The sequence below is a fragment of the Megachile rotundata genome, chromosome 9 (genome assembly GCF_050947335.1).
Source record: "Megachile rotundata isolate GNS110a chromosome 9, iyMegRotu1, whole genome shotgun sequence".
Taxonomy (NCBI): Eukaryota; Metazoa; Arthropoda; class Insecta; order Hymenoptera; family Megachilidae; genus Megachile; species Megachile rotundata.
The window spans coordinates 10,400,728-10,408,257 of record NC_134991.1 but is presented as its reverse complement, the minus strand read 5'-3'; the positions used below and the strand labels follow the sequence as shown (position 1 = coordinate 10,408,257).

At 32.3% G+C, this 7,530-nt stretch overlaps 1 non-coding gene across 1 annotated transcript; it reads left to right on the top strand.

Moving 5' to 3' along the window:
• Positions 1–5,186: 5,186 nt before the first annotated feature.
• Positions 5,187–5,258, top strand: TRNAM-CAU (transfer RNA methionine (anticodon CAU)). Its single transcript has one exon. It is a non-coding gene; the product is annotated as a tRNA-Met (tRNA).
• Positions 5,259–7,530: the final 2,272 nt, after the last annotated feature.

Genomic DNA, 7,530 nt, shown 5'->3' with positions numbered 1-7,530 from the left:
ATTTTGTTGATAACGTTGAAAGCTTAAAATTTATATCAATCAGAGATGGAGTTCGAGTAATTGAAACGAAACTAACACGTCAGTGTTTAATTTGTAATGAGAAAAATTAGGTGACTAAGTCAGAATTCATTGTGTGATGACATTTTATTTATCAACAATTCCATCATTGTTGCATTTAATGAATTTTCGTCTGGAGTTCATCAGCAATTATGGAATTTGAAAATATGGAGACTTAGATATTTAGGAATTTGGAAATTAAAGAATTGAGAACTAAAAAATTTTGAAATTAGAGATTTGATTATATACATGTAGAAATTCAAAAATCTGTGGATTTCAATATTTGGAATTTAGAAATGTGGAAACATGAAAAACTGAGGAATGTAAAATTTAAAAATTTCAGGAATTTGGAATTCTGAAATTGGAAAATTCAAGAATTTGCAGATTGAAAATTTAGAAATTCAGAAAATTGGTTATTAAGAAAGTTGATATGAGTTAATGAACCATAAACTTTTCTAGACATATCACGTATACATTTGGAATGACTTGTTATTCCTTCTACTTCCTTCCTTTCTCATGTTCTTTTTCCTGGTAGAGGGAAAACTGAAGATCAAATGTCTCAACACTTTCTCGTTACTTCCTGTCGCTACATATGTGTTCCTATCCGCATGTGAGTGCAAATATTGTATTCTGACACTTGGAGTATCTACAGAATTAGAATGTTCTAAGAATAATTCTAATTAGTCTAGTGGGTTAGAATATATAACATTATGAAACTGAATTAATGTGCCGCATAATTAAATTATAATTTTGTTGAATTGAAAATTATACAATAAGAGAAGGAGGACAATATAACAGAAACATTGAACATCAATAAAACTATTCATATAAATAGCACATAGTAATGAAAACGTGGAAATGAGCATCAAATTTTGTTAATACTCAATTGATGAATTAATGTTGAAACATTTGTCAAAATTAAAATTAATGTATTATTTGATTTCCTTTTATTAGCAATACAACTTTAAAATTTCTTAGAACGAATTCATAAAAGTCTACAATGAATTTGTGGTAAAATTTTACGCTATTTTTTTAAAGAACATCTGCGAATTGCTTTATAAGTGTTACAGACGGTAATATATTTCTCGCTCCAGATTCCAAAACCAATCAGACTAGTTAATGATATTCAAATCGAACAAATGTATTGCTCAGAATAGTCTTAATGTTTTTTAACGTATATTATTGTGCTTACTCACCGTACATAAATGTGGAAGAGTTCCTGATTTCTTATACTGTTCATAAAAAGATATCATTGTTACTGTCGACTGAGGGGTTTCTTTCCCTAACCACAAACTACGTCAACTAATGTCATTAGTCGTTATTTCGTATTTCGGATAAAGAAACGAACGAATGAAAGGCAAATAAATCGAATGATTCTTTGTAGGCGGTTGCGGTGAAATAGAAATTATATTAATACTGAAATACATCCGTTGCGATGCGACGAAAAGAAATATCTCGAATGTTAATATCTAGTTATTTTTGCATCTTCTACACCGTTTACAAGAAGATAGCTTTATTAGCGCTTTCCCTTGCTCCACATGGAAACTGGAATTCTGTTCCGACAGGAACACCTGTCTACTTCGGCCGTAACACTTTGTAAACGATATTAACGATGTGTCACGAAAAATCACCGCCTACGTGATTTACAAAATGATAAATTAATTGCAGAAAATCAGAAAGTACTTGCAGATCCGGCCAGACCATGCCGTACAAGTCGCTGTTCCGCGAGATGATTAATGGTCGACGTCTGAAACCCTCAGTCAGGAAAATAATACAAAGCCCTCTTGAATGGTACGGAAAATGTACTTAAGATAGCAGGAACTATTAAACTTAACGTATAGCATCTTATGACGTGTTTGTTTCCATCACCATATAAAGATAATCCAAAGTTACTGATCATTTAATTAATTACATCGTTCTCTAGAAAATAATCAATCAAAATAATAGGAAGTAGAGTTAAGGGATGGTTTCAGAATTTGAACTATGTAAGGATTTTAAGTTTAAATTATACAGCAGCAAACTTATTTATTGTTTACCAAATGTAAAATTTGTTGAGTTTTAGATTTTGTTTAATATTAGATTTCAGAATTTACAAACTAAGGGATACCATGGAAATTATCATGTAGAGAGGTCAGTGCTTATAGAATAAACTATGTTACCACATTATGGATTTGATTGTCTTATTTAAATTTGTAGTCACAGTACACTTCTTCCGATATTTTAAAATTACAGAAATTATTCTCTATTCGTGTATTGTACAGGAAAAGTCAAGAGAGGTTGATTTAAAACATTCATAGATTGCATTTTACACATACACTCATTTATTCACACGGAAAATTACATTCGCACTTCTCTACGCTCCTGATTCAGTACAAGCTGAAAAAGTCAAGGTCTAATTGAGATCGATTGCCATGTTTTCCTCTGTTACATATTATAGTAGACGGGAAAGTAAAGGAAAGGTCAATGAGAGTGAACATTGATAGGTTCGCCATGCGCTGCAATCCCAAAACAGGAACGTCAGAAAGAGTTAATAATATCACAATGGTAATTATAGGGTCCGCCACGAATGAATATGACTTTCCGGCCATCTATCCAAAACTCGCAGAATCCTCGAACGAGTTCCACCTGCGCGGATATATGCGGTCCGGGTATTACTCACACGGCCTCCGAGGGTGCGTCGAAATAGAACGCTTAGTCAGACGTCACCAGGAACTACATCGGGGGAGTCACCGGACCACCACGCACGCGCGACTTACTTTGTTACGCTTTATGTTCTTGTAAAATTCTCTAAGAACTTCAAAAGACTTCGAAACGCGTACAATGCACACATGTAGAGAGTATTAGATGGTACCATCTTTCAACATTCGGTTAGAACTGACAGGAAACAGCCGTGGTTACAGTCAGTTAAAAAATCGATTCTTTCTAACCAGTTATCTGTAACCGTAGCGAGATATATAGTTATTGTGGGGATTTTAAGAAATTTGTTAGAGAAATGATGAACATCCAGAGACTGAGAGAAATTGATTGATCTGTTCCTTCATTACTAACGGCTTCTAATACTATGGGGCAAATGAAAGGTTAATTTTTTGTATGTTAACTTTAATTCATGAAAGGGAAAGTATAAAGGAAAGTTATATGTGAAAGTCTTTTTTGTTTTGATACAGGTTTCAATTTTCATGGGCGTTTTAGCAGATGATAGATAACCAAGTGTACTTGAGGGTAGTTAATTTCTGAGTTTGAATATTGGATACTTTTTTATACTTCTACATTTCCAAATTGTTAAATTCTTGAATTTTAAATCTCAGAGGTGAAATCTCGCTTGATCAATAAATCACTGTTTTATACAGTGATATTTGAGTTTGTACCAAGTAAATATAATAGAATCGTAAGAAAATTATTATAATTTCAAAAATATTTAAATGCAAGATCAATCCCTTGTTTATCTGTTTACCGTGAAAAGAGATAATTACTGTATCTTGATAATTGAGTTGCATGCAACTTGGATACAATTTTATAAGCCACAATTTATGCCACGTTCGAAAATTTGTACGTCGACGCAGCAGGAGAAGTTAATTGCACGTCTATTAACATCGAAATATTATTCCATTCCAAGCTGTAACAAGAAACGGTTTAGATAAATTGATGAAACCAAATGTCTGCAGGATTCTTTCGAACCTATCTCCATCATTCGTAAAACCCAAATGGACATCAGTAATTAACTACAGCTTCAGAAGAAGCTTCGAAGAATCGGTGCGGACTAGCAATAAGGTAGATTCACTGGTTGAGCTGAAGCACGTGGCTCGGTGGATGCTATATAGGCAGGGGCTAGTTTAAGATTGCTGATCTTAAAAGGGGAGCGCACCTGGATCGACTAAGATACTTATTTGCATCCGCCACATCTCCATACTTCGACCCAGGTGGTTGATCTACGTTGCACCGTTTAAACTACTACCTTCAGGGTACATACAGGTAGCATCGGAAAAAAATTTTTTCAATTATGGCTGCCTTTTTTACTAGATTTATCTTAATTGTTTGCTACGTTACTCTACACCAGCGAGCAACTTGCAATTTATAATCACGTAAAACGATGAAGCATATTGGGGACAAAAAGTCTCAATCAATCTTGTAATTATAACCTTCATGGTAATTATACGGTCTTCGCTACTGTGGAACGACGTGTGTAAATAAGAGTGCCATTGAATAAGAGAGGAGGCAAATGAAGTTCAATAAATACCTAAAGGAGAAATATGATAGTTTTAAAAATATAAAATCATATATCTCGTGTCCATTTAAAGTCGATGTGTAAACATAATTTCTGATACACGTTCATTAATTATATGCCTTTTTAAAAATATACCATTAAAGACTTGCTATGCTTTTTCTAAAAATTAATGGCAAGTTATTAACACACCATCCGTAATTAGTTACGGGTTTACATAAATATGGATGAAAATAAAATGAAGGTCACGATATCTAAGGAATGACAGGAATAAAAGAAGAGTCTCTTTTTAGATACCTATCGCTAGCTTATGTACAGCATAATTGTTCAAACATAGGATGTGGCTAGAAGATTTTGTCATATCCGGTTTATAATCAAAAACTTGCCCCATCAAACTTGTTTTTGTTTGACAAACCGTGCACTGAAAACAAATGTCTAAAACTAATTTAGGTTTTAAGACAAAACATTTTGTTGTTAACTTAAACAAACTGGTGGAGTAATGAGACAAATATCAGAATATTATATTATATAGAAGGTAAATTATGTGGTATGAGACATTTTTTGAATAAATTTTCTTAAAACAATCTGTGCATTCTCGAAAAATGGTAAATTATTTATATAATATTTAATAATATGTCTAAATTTTGTAGCTATTAAATATTTTAATACAGAAGAATGATTTTTGTATTATTTGAAATAATCTTGTATTCTGATTAAAGCAATTTTCATAAGACAGTTATAGTATTTGACTTTATGATCGTTGCTAATAATAATAATTATATCTCATAACTTCTTTCCGTGACTAACATACGATGTAATATTAATACCAATTTATAACATAAGTAACGTGTGCATTAGAATATAAACATATTCTAGGTTTTCTAGTTAATCTTAGACAATCGTTTCAACAAGCAGAGTGGCGCAGTGGAAGCGTGCTGGGCCCATAACCCAGAGGTCCGTGGATCGAAACCACGCTCTGCTAAGGAATAATTGTATTCTATAATTTTTTATTTTTTATTTTGCTAAAAATCATAAAATACATTTATATCAAATATCAGATAAACATATGAATTTATACTAAATAACATCATCAGTAAAACAATTTTTTAACTCCTAACTTGCCTGAAACACACCTTCCAGTAGTGTTGTCTCACTATACTTCATGTATAGGTTTTAATTCAATTGCGGGGGCGTTTAAATTGCGAGCTGAGCAATTTGCAATGCAAAAAGGAGGCAGAAGTGTGTCCTAAAGTCCCGTAAGCCCAACACACAACCAGTGAGCAATGACACGCACAACGATGAGTGCCATTCCTTCGTCATTGTCCGTAAAGAAAAGATGAGACAACGAGTTCAGGAGTTCACCAGAGTTCACGAACGTAAATTTGGTGGGTGTCATATTCGCTTTGCGAAGTATCTCTTTAAAGTTTAAGAAGGAAGTCGCTTTGACCGAGATACCTTTAAAAAGAAAAACACTCGACCGCTGTACGGTATTTATGGCATTCTGATTGTAAAAAAAATATTTGTTCATCCCGACTGTTGGTAGTAAACACCATTACTTTCATCGCATCGTTTACGTTTCAATATTAAAATAATCGTTTCTTGATGTTAATGTAGAATATTATTAAATATATTTATATCCTGCATTTTCGTCTAATTTTAAGTAGTCGTTTGATTATAAATTAATAATGTTTAAGAAAATGAAAACACAGATAAGGGTAACTTACCCGGTGGTATTAGTGTCGCTTAGAATAGATCATACCCGCCTAATTATGGAATCAGAAAAAACATTACTTGCTGTAATGATATTTGACACTCTTACCGCATCATGTATTATTATATTACTATTCCGGGTCTATTTAGTAAAAAAATTATCCATTTTCAAAATATTGCTGCTTTAACATCTTGTGACATTAAATCTTGCACTCTTAATTGTCCATTCATGATAATCGAATTTGATGTGCAAAAAAAAACGGAGAGATGTCAAAATAAAAGTAACTGATTTTGTGAAAACATGGATATCTAAAGAAATGTTAAAATACAGCGAATTGAACTTATAAAGAAATAGAAAATAGATATTTGCTAGGTGTCTGCACGGCGCCTGCTCGCAAGTATTGATAGTATTTACTCGCGCTCCTTATAAATGGAATATCAATGAGGACGGGCGCGTAACCCCGGGTCGGCATTATTTAACGTGAGCACGTCGTATATGTGACAAAGTGGCTTGACCGCTTGTCAAACAGGCACAAACACGAGCTTTCATGGCTCGAAAAGACCGGATCAGTACGGGTCGCGTCGCGTGGCGTGTTGTTACCGTTAAGCACAAGCATCGAATTTGCACGTGCTCGTTCCATTGTACACGCCCACGTGCATCATAAATCATGGACAAAGCATTAAAGGCTTTGTAATTTGGTGGAACCTTGATTATCTCATTATGCTTTCGATGGAATATTGAGGAATTTATATGCGACTAAAAATTTAAACTTGGAAACACTCTGTTCAACATACCTTTAATTATGAAAATTTTACATAATTTCAGATTATTTGCGATAATTTGACTAATTAACCGATTTATTATCGATTTAGTACCGATTTATTAAATATCATACAAATATTTGTATTAAAAAGAATAATTTGTTTTGAAAGTTCCTTTTGAAGGGAAGGGTCTGAAAAGTTTAAAAAAGAATGAACAAGTATAGTACTCACATTGGATCTAACTTTATTAATTAATTTTAGTAATAGAAATTACACTACATTATCATTAGCTATAAAACAAGGGTAGTTGTATGTAAGAAGCTATTTTCCTATAATAATATTTAATTAAATGTTTACATTTCATATAAAAATATAACATAATTTTATATTGTATATAAATTTATATTGTTATATTCTATAATAAACACAGTAAATAAAAGTATTACTAGAAGTGTTATAGTATCATACTAATGTTTATGCAGTTGCTTATTTGTTACACTTGCACATTTAAAATTCAAATTTTACGAAAAACGCGCTATTTTCGGCAGCACGTGATCGCCTGTTAGATTGACATCGATAAATATATCGAAGCAGCATCAAAGTAGCGAATGTTTTTATATCACAGTTTTCGTAAATGCATCTTCATAATATTCTTTAATAATAAAAATTATATTGTGATATATGAAATACAAATAGCAATGTAAAAAAAGAAATTAATTAACATTTTTTGTGATATTAATTTTAAATTATCTTTTGTTACGAAAATATCTATAAATAGTTAT